The sequence below is a fragment of the Pleurodeles waltl genome, chromosome 10 (genome assembly GCF_031143425.1).
Source record: "Pleurodeles waltl isolate 20211129_DDA chromosome 10, aPleWal1.hap1.20221129, whole genome shotgun sequence".
In the NCBI taxonomy this organism is placed as follows: domain Eukaryota; kingdom Metazoa; phylum Chordata; class Amphibia; order Caudata; family Salamandridae; genus Pleurodeles; species Pleurodeles waltl.
Window position 1 is genome coordinate 466,117,344 of NC_090449.1, and position 20,150 is coordinate 466,137,493.

General features: G+C 42.4%; 1 protein-coding gene across 1 annotated transcript in view; it reads right to left on the minus strand.

The window, feature by feature from the left end:
* The window catches only part of LOC138261624 (zinc finger protein 665-like), a 211,254-nt gene that overhangs the window by 136,282 nt on the left and 54,822 nt on the right, over window positions 1–20,150 (minus strand). The gene's annotated exons all lie outside the window — the stretch shown is intronic.

A 20,150-nucleotide genomic window follows, 5' to 3' on the forward strand; every position in this document is an offset into this window, starting at 1 on the left:
TGCCCAGACCACCCCGGTAGTGGTGTCGGCTTGTCTACCATTTTTCCTGATATTACAGTCTGCTATGAAATTTAACAGGAAGAAAAAATTATGCTCGGAGGACCTGAGTAAGAGCTTTGAAGACTGTTACTCGGGCACAAATGTGAAGGATATCATGTAGGACTTCGTATAAGTGCTGTAGGATAAAATGCACATGTAGTAATGAACATATGATATCTGTCACTTTTGTGATGGAGTAACCATTCTGTCAAAAGCTAGATCAGGACCTAAGTACATTAATTTATTACCTAATGCACTCTTGCTCCCCATTCTCTTAAATCTTAACTACTGAACATCTAGGAAGTAGTTGACAACATAAACAATTACAGAGGACTTTGTAAACATACCTCGGTCCAGGTGGACTGACACCTTCAATCAATGGTGAAGAAGTAGAGAGTCATGTACAGGGCAAGATCTTTGCAACTCCCCAATAAGGACAATTGTCATTGTTTAGAGTTTGGAAGACAGGATACTTTGCTAAAAAGGTTGCAGAGTATACAGTCTGCTAAAATGATGGCCTTCCTGCTCCATTTAGAATACGGCATACCATCATGTCTCTGATGGCGGAAATGTTATACTGACCGATGAATGGACTGTGGACTACTAGCTCATTACATTAGACCACTTGCCCCATTCAGAGCAGATGGCCTGATGTACTTTATTTTCTCCTCTGGACTGCCAGGAAAAACCTGGGGGTCCAATGGAGTAAAAAAGAAACCTTAACCCCACAACCTGAGGAGAAAACTCCAGGGTGTCAGTAGCATTTTTTATGCTTTACAAAAACAAACAAGTTTGCTAAGCATCATTTTTTATGCTTTACAAAACAAACAATTTGCTGAGCGGCATCAAGAAACACAGCAGCTGCGTAGCAAACTTTGAATGCCCTCAGAGAAGCTGCTGTGGCGGCCTCTCCCCGAACGCTTAGAAATGTCCGCCAGGAAGGCAGACAGCACTAAATAGGGTGGGTGGTAGTCTGACAGCGCATCACTGGTTATTAACTCCGCTCCTCTGGAAGTTGGCTTATGCACAAATTGGCCCTGATAACTGTATTTTCAGGCCCCTCCTGTAGCTTCAGGGTTGTTCTTGAAAAGTTCCCATAATAGTTAGAATCCTTTGGTTGTCACAACCAAGCCAGAGTAATTTATGGACATTTCATGCCTTCCGAGGCAAGTTTTCAAGCACTCTTCAGCAAAACAAAATTCTGGGATTTGCAAGGCAATGTGAGCTGCATAATCAACATTTATTTTGAAGCATGCAGAAACAAGGCCTGTAATTGACCCCCGCAAGCCTCATGGAAGCCTCACAAGCTTTGAACTCCAATGTTCTGAAGGGTCCCAGCTATTCTTTCAGAATTTAATACAATGACTATCTATGTAGGTAATGGCAATGCGTTTGATTACTGAGAAACAAATGTTAGTTACAATACAATCCCAATGACCTGGATACCACAAAAAAACATCTTAACAAGGAGATTTTCTGGCGCAGATTTAACCCCTTTTACTCACGTTTTACTATTCAATTACCATTTAGTGCTGTGTGTTATCAACCTGAGGTGACATTTTTGTGAATTTAAGGCCATGTATTCCAGCATCTCAACTTTGTAGTACTGCAGAGTGTCTATTTGCTTAGAAAAGTGAGGGGTTAAAAATAAATGTTGCATAATTAAGGTGACAACCTGGCAAGAAGGAAAATTCTGGTCAGGGACCGTAAAATATTCAGGACAAGGGGTCACAATTCAGGACAAGTATTCAGGACAGAAGAACAATTTTATCGACACATCTGAGGATGCTGAGCAATTACAAAACAGATGGCTGGTACATATACATGTCAAAATAGGTTTATGTTCCTTAGTTTTATGATACATAGCAAAGACACACATGTAGCTCGATTTATTTAAGGATTAAAAATACTAACCAACATATACGCACTAAGTAGAATTTGACTACCAACATCAGGGGTAGTTGACAATTGTACCCCATATCACGTTTCCCTTGATGATGGAGGGATTGACGAAACCCCACAAACAAGGTACTAGGGACAGGCTGGCACTTTGATGAGGCACAGTAAGACAGCAGCTGAGAGGTGCCACCAAGTAACAGAACTGAATAACTGCAAAAGGCCAAAAATACCCAACAGGGCTTTGTGCAAAGTTAACAATTCAAACCTAATGAATGTACACATCCCAGCTTCCCATACAGTACTGTAGTCAGCCATTTCTTTCACATGGGGAACAACTATTAACACCTAACGTTTAGCCATAGAGAGAGCAACTTGAATGCAGGTGTGGGAGAGAAGCACATGATGGAGAGAAAGAAATGGGTAGTGAGGAGAAAAGTAACCAGGGGAGACAGCTAATAAATACATATACTCCCAGAGTGCTTAAAACAAAAAGCAAAAAAAGAAGCTCACTAGAAGCGAGCGGAAGAAGCATAGAAGCCAGTCAGTCAAACAGACTGTAAAGAGGCTATGCTTCATGGGAGAAACAAACAAAAGTGGACAGCCTGCAACAAGGAAGGACATACAAAAGAAAGCAAAGAAATAAGAGTAACAGTAAAGCCAACCAATGGTAAGCAATGGTGGGTTGCAAGGCCCAAAGATCTTTCACAATGAAACTTGATTGCACTGTGTGGTAGGTTAGACCTAATCAGGCATGTTCGCTGGAAATCCATTTTGTTTCCATTAACATGGTTTCAACTTCATGCATGAAAACTTTGTTTTTTTCTTTATTAAATGAGCTTTGTGTGCAGATGGAGTAAGCATTTTCAACTCTCTCGCCCAGCTTGGATGTAGGAGTGTAGCTGCTCTCTGTGCACCAGGGCCCAGAGGTCTGAAGAGCCCGGATGGCTTGTCAAATGAGCTGTACCTAGCGTTGACAGAAGAACTAGTTCTGGTGATTACTAATCTTTTAGTAGAGATTTTTACAAATGGGACCACGATTGTGGGATGAAGCCACAATTAGTATATTAAAACCAAATAAAGACCCCAAATTTTGTGAATCCAATCTCACTGCTAAGCAGTAATTATAAGATCTACATTCATACTAGCTAAAAGATTAGAAAAGGTAATATGAAGTCTTGTAAAAGAAAACCATAAAGGCTTCATCAAAGGATGACAGCTATATGAATTGACTCATTAATTGGTGGGAGCAATAGACATGGCAGCAGAAGGGGGAACATCATTAGCAATATTAACATTCAATGCTGATAAAGCGTTCATTAGAGTGAGCTGGCCATTTTTACATGGTGTGATTAAACAGCTGGATTTGGGGAAAGAGTTCTCAAGAGCAATCAGACACATTTACAAAGAACCAACTGCAAGAGTAATGTTGAATAGGAAGCTGACTAAATAAATAATTATACAAAGAGGAACTCGACAAGGGTGCCCCCTGTCACCACTGCTCTTTAACATATATATTGAACCACTAGCAAGCAGACAGAGTGAACCCTATCATAAAACCTTTCTAAAACAACAACTGGATAAAGAAAATGGCTCTGTATGCGGATGACCTAAGGATACACTGGAAGAATTTGAAGAAATATCTGGCTAACAGGTGAAACAATAAAATACTGATATTATGGAATACAAAATTTAGCAGTCCCTTGGTCAGGAAGGAAATTAGATATCTGGGAATCCAAGTGGTGCACGATCTGGATAAAAATGGCACAAGTGAATTTTGATAAAACAATGATAGAGACCAACAAGCAGACGTGTTCATGGAGTAGTCTCCCCCCGTTAACAATTTTAGGTAGATCCAGCATCATAAGAATGGTAGTACTTCTTAAATGTATATTTATTTTTAAAATGCTCCTGTTGACATTTAAGGTAGAATGGATCAGGAAACTTAAGGGTGAAGTCAGTAATTTCATTTGGTCATCAAGAAGCGTAACAATTGCCTGGAAGAAACTTCGCAGGAACAAGTCTGAAAGTGAAATAGCAACTACAGATTTCCGTAACTATTGCTGGCCTTTTCAAAATGAAAAATGTAAGACCAATGTTAAAGGGAGAAACCCTGCAAGGTACTCATATACTGCAAGCTATGTAGTTTAGTCTGCCATATGAAGGTCCCTACTTTCTATATAAATTTGGTCACCCTAAGTTCTTTAAAAGAGTAAGGTTGGAGACACTTGAAGCGCCTTCAGATTGTGTGTCCAGATTAGGTGATTGTTAGGGATACCATTCTATCGCAATCTTGCTCCTATCTGGAACTCACTAGGTACTCCTGAATGTTAGCAAGATAGTCAGGCAAGACCTTTAGCAGAAGCGGGTATCAACAAATGGGGCCAGATTATCAGAGATGGCAGTTTGGTATCCTGTGAAGTAGTCACCCAAATGATAGACAATAGGCTGTATAGGTTTAGATATTATCAGACGACCAGTTGGACTTTAAGGTTGAGAAATGATGGAGATGGTAAAAAATAGGAGATAAAGTGGTACTGGATGTTACTACAGGGGGTCAACAGAGTCTTCAGCCTACCACAGAAGATCTGGAAAAGGGACCTGCTGACGTTGGAAGTGACATCTCTAACGGCAAGTATCTATGTCTATTCTGTGGGGGACAGTGCAATTTGCACCCCTGAAGAAAAAACTTCTACACATACAGGGCTTAAAAAATCTACTGGACTACTCGCTATGGTGAGTCATATTTGATCAGGTCGAGCTATTTTTAGGACATATTCGCCCCTTCTAGGGAGTTGAGAAAGAAGAGGTGTTCTGTTCAGTCAGAAAGTGGAGGAGCAATAAAATATGCCTTTATATCCTGTTCTCATATGTCACATTTGCTATGTGTTCAGAGACAGAGGTCAAAAGTCAGGTTGTCTTACAATTAATTTTCCTTCTAATTATAGAGTTCTAGGATTTTATGAGGTGAGCTGTCTAACCTGCTGTTCAGACTGTGAAATTAAAGGCTACAGGGTGTCAGGTTTTTCTTCACACACAACAGTTAAATGACCAAGTCAACTGTACAAACATTTCAAAGTATATATCAATAGTTGTGAAAGGCCATTTTTTATATTTCTGTTAGATGAAAAAAGAATTATAATAGGATGAAAACAAATCAGAATACTTTCTGTGTTTATGTGCAGAGGATATGTTTTCTGAAACCCAATTTTCACAGATTGTTAATACACTATCTAGTTTTATCAGTAAAGCTGCACGTTAGTGGAAAGGATTTTGGACTTTTCTTGGACTTTCACTGTGCGTAGATGACAATATGCTACCTCATAATGGCTTAGTAATATATTTTTTTAAAGTGACTGTTTAAACAAACTGAGAAACACTCCTGCCCTGATGGCAATGCTATTAGTAAACTAAAAGCAAGTCATGGGTCATATGTCCCCCTATATGTAGGCTAGATTCTTGTCATACATGCAGCAAACTTTATTCTACTTAATCAAACAAAAGAGTTTTTTTTGTGCTGCAGAAATGCTGAGCTCACATATTTGAAGCAGCAATCATGTGTGAGAATGAAGAAAAAGGGGACTCATTTATTTGCCTAGGATCACACAATTTGAGACCTGTTTATGGGTCAAGTACATTACAGTTAAGTCAACTAGATTATTCAAGTTACTCGACCTGCAGGTCTAGTAATATTTTTATGATTTTTTGAGGGTTGCAGAGCATATTGGACTCTGAAAAAGTTGACCGAACTGGGAGACCAAGAAAAGAAAGCATGTTCTAAGTGCAGATTGGATTCGGCCAATGAGGCTCACATGTTTTGGCAGTGTCCCACTATCCAACTCTTTTGGCAGGACATCCTCAGCTATAACTGGGAAAGCCTGCAACTGGAAAATGTTTTAATTTAGAGGGTGAGGGTCCATAATCACACAGCGTAAGAAGCAGAGAGCACTTCTATTCACCCTGCTTTTACAGGCAAGGCGGGAGCTTTGCATGAAATGGGTATCTCACATATCAATTGGGGTTTTGAGAGTGGGCAATTTCTGCACTGAGATTCACCAAACGTGATCACAAATACATATCCAGCAAAAGGGTGGAAATGTGGGGACCACTGGAGGAATGGTGGGTGGGAAAGATCCAAGCAAATAGGCAAATATTTACAAGAGAGAACTTCTGGTGTCCAATCATTATGACTGAGGAATCAAGATGTGAGGATAACAGGGGCTGAACCTAGGATTCAATATAAGATCCAGTCAAATGTTGGAAGAGGTCTTGAGGGGGAGGAGATGCTCAGGGTGAGAACAGGCCACTATTCTTCTGCCTTGTAGTTAACATTTCACTTGAGTATTTCTTTTAGTCACAAATGAGGACTAAAGAAAAAAAAGATTGCATGAAGCAAACCAGAAGGCAAAAGAATAGGTACCATAAAAGAATGTTGCCAAACATTCCCTACCCAGCACTCATTTATCTGTAGAAAAGTTCGGAAATTCAATTATAATGCAGATATAATAGGTGGTGTGAAATAACACCATTCCCTCTAATGATGATTTAGAGGAAAGAATCTGACAGGACAGATACATACATTGAAACTTGTATACAAATAGTAGATAGCAGGCACAGAATTTTATCATGGGTACCTTAAGTCACCTTTCCAGCCTCCACCTCGTTGCCCCATGGCAGAAGCCAATTAAATATGTACAATCAGAGACAGGCAAGAGATATCATCATGCCGGTTCCCTCAACTCCAATACCTGTAGGTCTACTTGCAAAGTTCAGTAGTCTGTGATAAATAAATCACAGTTTGAGCCTCAGTGTAGGGTGCAGGCAACAGACTTTACAGTTCACAATGGGCATCTCGGGACAGGCCTAGAACAGACAATATTACCCAGGCCGTAACTGGCCATTTGAGGGTGTGTGCATCCTCATAATGGTTTGCCATAGGAAGCCACTAAAATTATGGACAAATGCTGTCCATATAAGCATCAATTACGGACAACGGAAAATTGCCCTAAACAATAGACTGTCCATGTAAATAACAGACACCTGTTAATATAATATAATATAATATAAATAATAGTCAGGGCCACTGTAATTATGTGATTGTGCAGCCACTGTGTTTTTAACAGAATTATAGATTTGCCACATGATCCACCGCCTGCTGCATAACCTGCAGATTATACCAAAAACAATGTTACTAGCTCAAACTGTTCAAAAGTTGCAAAAAGAGCAGCCACGAAGTGGAAAGCCCTCTCACCTTTTTCTTGCTTATTGTTATAGTTTGGTGTTAAACTGGAACTAATGAGATGCAATCAATGCCTTGACAGTGTTAACAAGCGTGAAAGTGACAAAATAATTATAAAATACTATCATAAAGAGTGCAGCATTACACCTTATAACTTGTCTTTTCTTGCCACATTATTTAAACAACACTGACACATAATCTGGCCCTTCCCTGCTGCATACTTCCAGTGGCCCTGACAGTAATAGAAGCAAACACTAACAAATGTAACTCATCTGATTTGCAATCTTATTGAGTGCTTCTAATTCACATTTTGTGCCACCTTGTGGAACCATTAATCCATGCATGTTAAATTATATCCACTGCTTTAGGTCACAACAACTGTTCAAGATATGCCAATGCCCTGTACGGAAGATCAGTGGCCTTGGCTATCAGTAACAGACAGCTAAAGCGGTCTGTGGCAAGATGCTAAAACATCACACCAAACAATTTATTTAAAGCTGAACTATGATTTTATTAACAAAGGGTTATTTGCAAAGTGTGTGCCTATTCAGTTGAGACAGAACAATTCTGAGGATGCAGAGAGAAAATTGTTAGGTAAACACGGTCCAAGGTGAGGTGAACACCCTTACTTTCTAGGTAAGAACACCAGCCAATGGAGTTCTAGGAGACCGACGTAACCACCGCGTTCCCTTGTTCTTGTCCGTGCTCTGTTCTAGAATTTCCGAACGTTACCCACCATAGAGCATAGGAGAGGCACTATACATTCCAACACAACACATCTTCCCCCTAAACACAGGATTCAAACTTAAAATGATTTTAATACTGTTGAACAGGAAAAACAATTAGCGGAGAAAAAAGAATGCACAAACGAAATAACCAAAGGAAAATTAACAGCTAGGAAGTGGAAATGCAACCTCTCTCTCTCTAAACCCAAGGCTATATAAAACATGCCCAACCACAATAGTAAATAACTGATAATAACAAGACACTTCTCTTATCCCCTTCTGTGCCGCGGACGTAATGGTTACGTCCTGCGGCACAGTGCTCGTGTGCCCAGGACGTAACCATTACGTCCTGGGCACAGAGCCCAGAGGGAGCGCCAACGTGGAGGAGGCAGAAAGACTTCAAAGGGAAGGAAAGTTATTTCCTTCCCTTTGAAGTCTCTCTCAGCGTTTTGGCAGCCGGATTGCAAGCAATCCGGCTGTCAAAACGCCCACTAGAAACCAGGGATTTAATTTTTTTAAATGAAATTGGATTAAGGGAGCGACACCTTGGGCAAGGGTCGCTCCCAGGGGGGGCTTTTTTTTTTTTTTTCAAAGGCCTTTTCTGTCCCCGGAGGGGCAGAAACCTCTAGGCACCAGGGATTATTATTATTTATTTTTTTGTGTGTTTTTGTTCTGTTTTGTATTTTTGAGGTGGGGAGCGACCCCTCAGGCAAGGGTCGCTCCCCTAGGGGGCAAATTATATTTAGGCCATTTCTCCCCCCCCTTGGGGGCAGATTGGCCTATTTTTATGAGGCCAATCTGCCCCCAAGGGGGACAGAAACCACTAGACACCAGGGAGGTTTTTTTCCCACGAATTTCACGCAAGGGGAGCGACCCCTTAGGCAAGGGTCGTTCCCCTGGGGGGCAAATTTATTTTAGGCCATTTCAGCCTATTTTAATTAGGCTGATCTGCCCCCAAGGGGGGCAGAAACCACTAGACACCGGGGATTTTTGTTGTTGTTTTACAGATGTGGAGCGACGCCTTAGGCAAGGGTCGCTCCCCTGGAGGGGCAAATTGTATTTAGGCCATTTTTGCCCCCTTTAGGGGCAGATCGGCAGATTTTAGGTCAATCTGCCCCCAAACCATTAGGCACCGGGATCTTTTTTTTGCACCAACGTCACACAAGGGGAGCGACCCCATAGGCAAGGGTCGCTCCCCAGGGGGTTGGGGGGCATATTTATTTTAAGCCATTTCTGCCCCCCCTGGGGCCAGCTGAGCTAGAGGCCAAAATCCACAGGTAGGCACTTTGTAAAAAAACACCTCTGTTTTCTGTGAAAAAAATGTGATGTGTCCACTTTGTGTTTTGGGCCATTTCCTTTCATGGGCGCTAGGCCTACACACAGAAGTGAGGTATAATTTTTATCGGGAGACTTGGGAAAACGCTGGGTGGAAGGAAATTTGTTTCTCCTCCCAGATTCCAGAACTTTCTGTCACCGAAATGTGAGGAAAACGTGTTTAATTTAGCCAAAGTTTGAGGTTTGCAAAGGATTCTGGGTAACAGAACCTGATCAGAGCCCAACAAGTCACCCCATCTTGGATTCCCCTAGGTCCCTAGTTCTCAAAAATGCGCTGGTTTGCTAGGTTTCCCCAGGTGCCGGCTAAGCTAGAGGCCAAAATCCACAGGTAGGCACTTTGCAAAAAACACCTCTGTTTTCTGTGAAAAAATGTGATGTGTCCCGGTTGTGTTTTGAACCATTTCCTTTTGTGTGCGCTAGGCCTACCCACACAAGTGAGGAACCATTTTTATCGGGAGACTAGGGGGAACACAGAATAGCAAAACAAGTGTTATTGCCCCTTGTCTTTCTCTACATTTTTTCCTTCCAAATGTAAGGCAGTGTGTAAAAAAGTCGTCTATTTGAGAAATGCCCTGTAATTCACATGCTAGTATGGGCACCCCAGAATTCAGAGATGTGCAAATAACCACTGCTTCTCAACACCTTATCTTGTGCCCATTTTGGAAATACAAAGGTTTTCTTGATACCTATTTTTCACTTTTTATATTTCAGCAAATGAATTGCTGTATACCCGGTATAGAATAAAAACCCATTGCAAGGTGCAGCTCATTTATTGGCTCTGGGTATCTAGAGTTCTTGATGAACCTACAAGCCCTATATATCGCCGCAACCGGAAGAGTCCAGATGACGTAACGGTATATTGCTTTAAAAAATCTGACATCGCAGGAAAAAGTTACAGAGTAAAACGTGGAGAAAAATGGCTGTTTTTTTCACCTCAATTTCAATATTTTTTTTATTTCAGCTGTTATTTTCTGTAGGAAACACTTGTAGGATGTACACAAATGACCCCTTGCTGAAATCAGAATGTTGTCTACTTTTCAGAAATGTTTAGCTTTCTGGGATCCAGTAATGGTTTCTCACCGATTGTGGTCACTAACTGGAAGGAGGCTGAAAGCACAAACAATCGTAAAAATGTGGTATGTCCCAGTAAAATGCCAAAATTGTGTTGAAAAATTGGGTTTTCTGATTCAAGTCTCCCTGTTCCTGACAGCTGGGAAGCTGGTGATTTTAGCATCGCAAACCCTTTGTTGATGCCATTTTCAGGGGAAAAACCACAAGCCTTCTTCTGCAGCCCCTTTTTCCCATTTTTTTGAAAAAAAAGAAATTTTAACTGTATTTTGGCTAATTTCTTGGCCTCCTTCTGGGGAAACCCACAAAGTCTGGGTACCTCTAGAATCCCTAGGATGTTGGAAAAAAAGGACGCAAATTTGGCGTGGGTAGCTTATGTGAACAAAAAGTTATGAGGGCCTAAGCGCGAACTGCCCCAAATAGCCAAAAAAAGGCTCGGCACAGGAGGGGGGAAAAGGCCTGGCAGCGAAGGGGTTATAATACCAACAATAAAGTCATTATTTTGTTCTGGAATATGAATCTTCCTTCCAGATTTGTTAAAATTCCCTTCTTTATTCTTTTTAGTACTAGTACGATTGGAAAAAAAGGGGAGAGACCTCTTGATCAATTAATCACTTTCGAAATACCAGATGTTCATGGAGCAGACTAACTCTTCCATCATTCCTAACATACATGGTGTGGACTCCATCTTCTAAACGTCAGTAGAATTCTCACCACAAGAATTGCACAAATCACCTTTATCCACATCCATTCTCTCACATTCAGCATCACTTCTTTCACTCCATGTTTTAAATCAGAGGCCTTCAGAAACCAGAGAGTGGATTCACAAGAAGTGTCTTGGAATCTTGTTTTCTCCCATTTCAAGTATGCCCTAAGAGATGTATGTGAACCTAGTAGACTTGACAAGCAGAATTTGATGCACAAGCAGGATTTGACACTATAGTGCCAAAAAGTATACTCACAACCACCTTGCATAGTCTGTGGGACCCAGAGAAGTCCCCTCTGTCCATTCCAGTCAGCCTATTGTTTATTCCTGGGAGGCATTGCACACCTATTAACACCTATAAACATTTATTCAACACTAAATAGTGGCTGGGAGAAACCAGAGAGCCAACACAAATTTGGAAAAAAGAAACCCTTTGAAAGTTACTTTTACTTATCATTTATTACAAATCTGACCTCACCATTGAATTGGATTTTTGTTAATTAGTATAAATGGTTGTTTTGTTATTTCTCTGGCTGGTCAAATTCCTGCAATACAGTATTAGTATTTTAATCTATAGTCTGGTATTCTACATAAGACAGCTAGGTCTGCCACTGTGTAAATAGCTTTTGGATGCTACCTCCTATAAGGACGTTACCATTAAATTTCTACATGCCTTACTTTGAAATTATATCCACTCTGACTTGTGAGCTACTAGGCCTACATCGGGTGACTTGTTAAGAATTAAAGGGAAATTGTGACCTACCAAAATATTTTTTTTGACAGGTCGAAGGTCGAATTGCAGTTTTTACATTGCTTCTGTCAGGCTACAGTGGTAGGCCTGAAGCCACGTTAACACTGCCACTGCAGTAAATCACACAATAGGTGCTGCAGTTCACTAGTGCCAATTAAATTCTAGTTCCTAGGTACACCTCGTACCATATGAGGGACTTATAGTCAAGTTAAATATCCCATTTAGCAGTATGCCAATGATTAAAGGGAGAGCACACACATTCTATTACTAGTTAGCAGGTGTAAAGCACACAGAGTGCTAAGCACACAAAAAAAACAGGGTCCAGCAGAAAACGAAAAATCTAGGGTGACCACAAAGAAACAGTTCCTTTCCTACATGCATACAGCTAATTCAAGGTTTAGTACCTGAGTGATTTTGGGTATGAGATCATTTAGTAAAGATGGGTGGAACTCATAACTCCGATATTCCAAGGCCCTGTAATGCAATAATTAAGTATGTTTATTAATGCATAGTTAATTAAAACCATTACATGTTTCAAATACATAAAGGAAACAATTGCAATATGACCATACGCACACAATGTAACCACTGTGCCACGTGAAAAAAGGTTTTGTTTTGCTTCAAAAATGTTCCTCCTTAACAAGAAAAGCAGATCTAAACAAACTCGCTGACCCAATGTGTTAATGGCCTAGGCCTTTGGGAAACTCAGCCCGTGCATATTCTGGCCAGGGGCTAGCAGCATATCATAATTTGCGCATATGAGGTACTCCAGTTTGCTATACTTGAATTGGTTAGTTTGAACCAAGAGCCCCAACGCAAAATGCTGCTATCATACTTTTTAGACTGTTAAGTTAAAAGCGCCAGCTAAAAAAAGATGGTGGGGTGACCGGGGCTAACCGTCACTAAAGTGCCAAGGGAAGCTAAAACAAGATAGTCAGGTGACTGGAGCTAGCCGGGGCTACCCGGTCACTAAAGTGCCAAAGGAAGCTAGAACAAAATAGCCAAATGACTGAAGCTAGCCAGACACTTAAGTGCCTAGGAAAGCATAAAATCAGTCACGGTTATTCAGGACCAACTCAAGAAGCATTCACTCCTTGTGTGAAAACCCCAGTATTAGTCCCTTTGTAAAGAACAACACGAGGAGGACCCTCCTAGGTCCCAACCAATCGGGTAAGCAACTATTTTAGATGCAGTAGAAATTTGGTAGTTCTAGGCACTAACTTGATATTATGTCCATTTAGAAGCACCATCATGGCTGTACGACAAGATCTAATTCGTAGAGCTTTCAATGGGGGAATTAACAATATCTTTCTCATTGGTGTAAACGCCGGACAAATACACGGACAAACCGCAAAGGCGGCAAAAACTAATCTGACCAAGTTTGCTTCCACAATGGGACCTGATCCTTGGACGGAAAAACACCCATGTGGATTCGGAGAAACAAACGTTGGATGGTTCCTGCAAGGTGAGTCATAAGATAAGGCAGGGGATGCCAGGCAGTATATGTATGTTATACGAACCAGCCATGGTGTTGCCTCGTCATGTCTGTTTTATCAGATGCCCAAGAATAAAAAGTTTGGAAGCCTTATTGATAATTTTTTTAAAGCACAGATAAAGCAATATTAGTGTCCCATGCTACTTGCAAGTTTGAATTGGTGAAAGCTTACCTGAGTACTGATAACCAACATGATCTATCATCAGGTTGCATCCCCATTTCCATCCAACATAGAGCGAGCAGCAATGCAATAAGATCCACATTTACGAAATTTGGTAGAGAAGTCCTAGAAAGGCATTCATGTAGTACAATGCAAAGATATGCACAAAAAGGGCCTAGGGTGAGGTGGAGTCCCCCAAGAGTGTCGCCCTGCTATGAATGTCACACACTCATCACTAAGCCTGGGCTTTTTACCTATAAATAATTATCATGTGTGTGTTATTTGAACGAGCTAAATAGCCAAAAAAAGAAGACCACAACAACCAGAATGCACTAGGCTGCCCCATGAAATCCAGAGATTGGAGACAGTAACTGTGATGGCATAGATGCCCTTCCCTTCAAAGCCCGAACCCCTCCCACCCAAGATCACTACCTATGTGTACTGTGCAGGCATCACCTCACGCCTGTCCCAACACACACACACACACACACACACACACACACGGAGAAACAGATATGACGGGAGGCTGGAGAGAGTTTCCTTTGCTGATGATGAGTGAAGGTATTTGACAGTTTCTGTTTGAGGCATTCGACGAGAGACAGAGCACTGAAAGCAGCAGCATAACATAAAACAAGTTAATTGTCATCTTTTGACAACAGCCCCCATGAGCAAAACAAAAGAAAAAATGAGAAGAAACTGAGAAAAAACTAATTGGCAAAATAAAATATAATTAGGTTTTAAAAATAATAACTTTGCAATTTTGTGCCTGCTGGGCATGTTTTTACCAGTCACAAGCCTTCTGTCTGCGAGCACTCCAAGTTAAGAACAACAAATAGTACTTCGGTCACGTCAGGAGCAGCGAACAGGCACTAATTAAGTCGGTTGGTGCTTGATCCCTGCTCCACACAGAGAAACGGAAGTGATGCCAGGTGGTACCTTGATGAATAACGAGGTTGTAAAGAAGTGCCTTGCAAACCAACACATGGTGAACAACAGGCGAGATCCAAGCCCTTTACTCAACACAGCAGAGTTTCGCATACAAGATGCATGCTGATATAACCCTACTCCAGGAGGCGCACCTTGACAGGGCTGAATCCGATAAACTGCATTGGGACTTGGTGGGCTTTACTGTGACGATCTCTCGTCTCCCAGTACAGCGAATCTGATCTTAAAGCTGACCGAGCGGCCTGGCATAGGGTCCACTGCCTGTTTGGGGTACATCCTCCGCTGCACGCCCAGGCCCCCATATGGAACAACAACAGCTTACGGATAGGGAAAGAGGTGCTTAATTGGTCACAATGGAGCAGAGTTGGTATCATCAACCTTGCTCAAGTCTTGGAGGACGGAGTGCCCAAATTCTTCACTAAGCTGCAGGAGGAATTTAACCTCCATCAAAGGCAAGAATGGCGATACCTGCAACTCAAACACTGTTTACAACAGAGCACTGACACCATCCGCTGGGGACGCCAGACTTCGCCCATGGTAACTTAAAGACATGGGGAAAGCACAAAGGCATTATGGCAGGCCTCTATGAGGTCATCACGCGTCATCTGTACTCGCAACCTCTTCTGGAAAAACTATGCCTGCAATGGCAAGCCTGCCTGCAGCGGACTTTTGACACAGAAGACTGGACGGACATTTTGGAGGCTCTTGACAGGGGTACTCGAGAAGCTTGGCTAAAATTCTGTCTCTTCAAGGTAATTCATAACTGGTACTGGACCCCAGCGAAATTATACAGAACAGGGTTTCTCCCGCACGCGAAGTGTTGGCGTTGCCCAGAGTCACATTGCAATCTGCTTCATATTCTAATTGACTGCCGGACGGTCCAGCCTTTATGGAACGCTGTGGGACTCACTCTGGCTGAATCCGTACCGCTTCAGATACCGCTCCTCCACTCCTTTAGTATAATGCACGATATGGCTCCCCTCCCGGCCCAGTTCAGATCCCAACGAAGATTGTTGCATACGGCACTAGCAACTGCAAAAATACGTATCCTCTGCCACTGGCAATCAGTAGCTTCTCCAACCCCGGAGGAATGGATCGTGGCAATGACCCGCATAGCCACACACGAAAGAGTCATCCATAATCTACAGGATCAGACTACTGTATTCAATCAGGGGTGGACCCCCTTCCTTGCAGTGACACTGTTGTAAATTGCCCGGCGTCAGCCACTTCTGTTCCACGCCCATCCTCAATCTTGATCCCACTGGCCCTTAATCAAAGCCCCAGTCCCCCCCCTCACCTTTCACATGCAAGTTTCATATCGCCCTATCCTATTCATCCTCCCCCGCCTTATTCCTGCCCTGCCCTCCCCTTCCACCCCCCCCACCCAGACGGTAGAACCCAACCAACCCAGTTGTCACTTTAGGGACTTCTCTAATGTTCACACAGCATCCCCACCTCGTCTTTACCTTCCCCCTCCCCCCCTTCTATATATAGTGCCTCCTGACGTTCCTCTGACACCAGCCTCTCTCTCCTCCCTTCTCCTCTACCTTTTCTTCTCTCTTTCCCTTCTTTTCTATCATCTCTCTCCCCATATGACTGGCTGCTTTGCATTGTACCCCTTGAAGACCTTAGTAGACTCCGCAAACATCCTCTGATTAGGGCGACCAGCACTAGCTCCTCAATTCCTCTCATACTGGATCTCCGTAATGCTGAATCTCAATGAGCCACGGTTGTCACACAATGCGCTAATCTCTACCTATTCATTGTGCATGGATTAGCGAATACAGCCCCAGATATCCTGATCTTTGACGCGAGGGGGAGTAGTCCACAAGGGCGTGCCTAGAATAGATACATGGAGCGAGGTCAATTCGAGCTACGCCTCATCACAACGGGACATGTCACCCCAGACCCCGCACCACTAGGCCGTCTACGTCCCAATTGTGCCTTCCTTTGCCCCCTCCCCCCTAGACACCATCCCTTAATCTTCACTGCCGTTGTTCTTTTATAATGCTTAGATGTGTTATTGACTGTACTTAGCCTACTCCACCCTTCATGTGATACACTCTATGTCGTTTCCGAAATGTACAGGAACCCAGGTCCCTTTCTGCTCTGTATCATCACACAATGTTAATGAAACTTTTCAAAGAAAAAAAAAAGAACCACTACAATAAAACATGTGTCAGCCTAAGCGAAAGGTCTAGCTTATTTGAAGTTTGGTGTAAATGCCTCAATTATCCAGACTAATGCATCAAGTCTAGTACCTGACATTAGTGGACAAAAAGGTGAATGCATCAATGGGTGTAGTAAAGAGCGTTAGAAGTCACACACGGTGCACGCATGAATAGGCTTAGTAACAGGAGTACAAGGCTCTATTCTAAGGATGCCTAATAAGAGTTATCACACATGGCATGCACCAACTGGCCTAGTAGTTGTTAACTGCCCCCTACAGTGCACACATCAGTGCGTCATCCAAGAGACTTCCGTGGGCCCACATCGAGTGGACATAAATGGGCCTAATCAAACATCAGTGCACCCACCCAACAGAAAAAGAATGGTAGTAGCAAAATGTATCACTGGCTTCATAGATTGCATGCATCAATGTGCCCAGCAGAAGGGCCTCGGAGGCCCAGTGATAAGTAGCGCCGGGCCTAGCAACCACGATTGAAAACAATCTTTGGCATCAGTGGGCCAACTGACCAGTGTCAGTGGCACCACACAAGTCCATGCGTTAAGTTCTGAAAGGGCACCACTGGCTTTGCACACAGCGTGCATCTATCGGCCTAATAACACATATTAGTGGCCCCATACAATCCATGTAGTAATGGGTTTAGTATAATCGGCCTAACGCACAGCATGCATTAATGGGCCTAATAAAATGTTATTAAAAGAGCAGCTTCAACAAAGCAATGAAATAATTGTAATAGTCAGACAGTGCTATATTTTCAGCTTTCCCTGTGACGCAATTACTTGCTTGGTACGATGAAAGGAGGTACGTTAATTTTCACAGACATGAGATGAAAATGAAGAGCAGCACACAGAGAACATCCTTCTATGACAGTGCATCCGGTGCTGCTGAACGTTTAGATACAAAATAAGGGGTACTCAAAAAACCCTACAAGGAACCACTGAAGAGTCTTGTTTGAAGAGAAACAGTTGTTTGCTTAAGTATCATTCAAACTCCATTCTGTGGACTTACAATGTGGGCAGAATATGGGGCAGATTTATCTAGACTTAGTGACGGTGCAAAGTCATGTGAAGTGATGCAAACTGGTGCAAAGTCTTGAGAAAGTATTTCCTTTCCAGCACAAAACTTTTTGGGCTGGAAATTAGCCCTAAAATTAACACAAACAGTCATTTGCACTGGTAAGCGTCAAGGGAGTGTCCCATGGGTGGTACATGGGCATTCAAATGCTACCATACACGGTTTCTAATAAAAATGGTAGACAGGGCTTTGTGCCAAAAAAATAACACCTCTTTGAGACAGGTGTTAAGAAGAGAAATGTTTGCATTTCTCCTAATGTTTCACAAATTACTTGAGAGCCAGCCTAGGCAGCACACATCCAATGTGTGGAAAGCTTGAAAGTTAGTCTACACATAGTATTTAATATTGGTAGGATACGGATTCGGTAGTAAACTTACGCTAGGCATCAAGCACACACACAATTGCACTATGATGCAAAAGTGTGTGTGCGCAGCTAGGCAGCCTGATTGAGCACAAGCACTGAGGAACAGATAAGCAGTGCCATATTTTAATAGATATGGTTCTGCAATGCTCATCCCATGGCTCAACTCAGAGCAGCAACTTTGTGTGCTGCGTTGTATTGTGCCAAAAATACTTTGCCTTTAAAGGTTTTTATCGACATATTGGATTTTACTGAAGCTTATTTAAGCAGACTTCAGATATTCTTAGGCTCAGGTTCCTGAGCCGGCATGAGGTGCCTCCAAATAGACTCAAACTTTTAATAAGCTGATTTATGTTTGTTAAAGGAGGAGTCTGGGTTAAATAGTAAACTCAAAACTACACCTGTCTTATTCAAGGCCAAGAAATGCACACACAGATGTGCCCTTACATATAAATTCACTTTCTCTCTCTCACCCACAAACACAAGAGTCTTATGACACACTCTGTTTCTATATGCAGAATAAAGGTCAGTAGAAGCATCAGCAGATTTGAGGTGCTGAAAGCTGGTTGTTCGTGTAGACACATTTTGTGCTACTACATATGGATTTGTTTCTAAAGTAGGGAGCACTGAGGTCACTATGATAAAGCTTGAGGTTTCCATAGAGACACTTCACTTCCAGTAGCAACGTCAAGATTCCCATTCCTACAGACAAACTGGGTATTTCAATGTGCAAATGTATTTCTTTATTCAATTTTAGGTCAAGCGTGCAAGCACTTTGACCTGTTGCAAGTATTGCGGGCTTTCAACCACACTCATGTCAAGCCCATCACTTTCACTTGTTTGTGGGCTTGCCTTTCAAAAATAACTTGATGTTATTGGTAAATGCTTTACATTTGTCCCGCCTTGAGGCTGTTTTGTAACACCTTGGAGACTGCCCGCGTTACATTAATTATTGCACGACTGCCGGTATACTTCAGCGTGGGCAAACTATATTTTTCTCTCTCCCCTTTTTGCTGCATGGCGCTCACAGCATGAACAGGCAGGCACAACAGCGTGAACTCGATCTGCGGCACTGGATCACTAGTCACATTGTTCACAGTTACATTATCAGAGTCAATACTTGTGGCTCTCCCCATAAAACACTTGAAATTGGTAAATACTCTACAGAAACCAGAAATCCTGAAAACAAAACCGACTCTCCTGGGACAGCGGGAGAGCCAATACTACAATATTCACTGCACTTGGGAAACTCACCCCATAACGCTTTGCAGGACATTACTTTTACAAAACAGTTTTACCCATAACTCACTGTATGGTGATCCTTGGACAATGGGACAACCACCAAAACGTTCAGCCCAACTCTCTATTTCTGTCTAGGTCATCTCTGGGTCCCCACACTAGGTTAGTGCGGACTCCAAAATAATAACCCCTCCCACTACTGTGTTTTGTTAAGCACTCTCATGGCTGGAACTTTTGTTTTATAGCTGGGGGGAATAGCTTGTGTTTTAAGGGCCTTGTTTGTAATATCATTGCTATAGGCCTATCCCTGAAAATATGTAATGCACTATGACCTCGAGGGCCTAAATATATCATAACACCACATTATTTACTGACATTTCCTTTTTGTATTATTGTAGGAAAGTACCATCTTGCCTGGCATGTTACCCCCATATTTCACTGTATATATGTTGTTTTAGTGTATGTGTCACTGGGACTCTGCCAGCCAGGGCCCTAGTGCTCATAAGTGTGCCCTGTATGTGTTCCCTGTGTGATGACTAACTGTCTCACTGAGGCTCTGCTAACCAGAACCTCAGTGGTTGTGCTCTCTCTGCTTTCTAAATTGTCACTAACAGGCTAGTGACCAATTTCACCAATTCACATTGGCACACTGGTACACCCATATAATTCCCTTGTATATGGTACTGAGGTACCCAGGGTATTGGGGTTCCAGGAGATCCCTATGGGCTGCAGCATTTCTTTTGCCACCCATAGGGAGCTCTGACAATTCTTACACAGGCCTGCCACTGCAGCCTGAGTGAAATAATGTCCACGTTATTTCACAGCCATTTACCACTGCACTTAAGTAACTTATAAGTCACCTATATGTCTAACCTTCACCTGGTGAAGGTTGGGTGCAAAGATACTTAGTGTGTGGGCACCCTGGCACT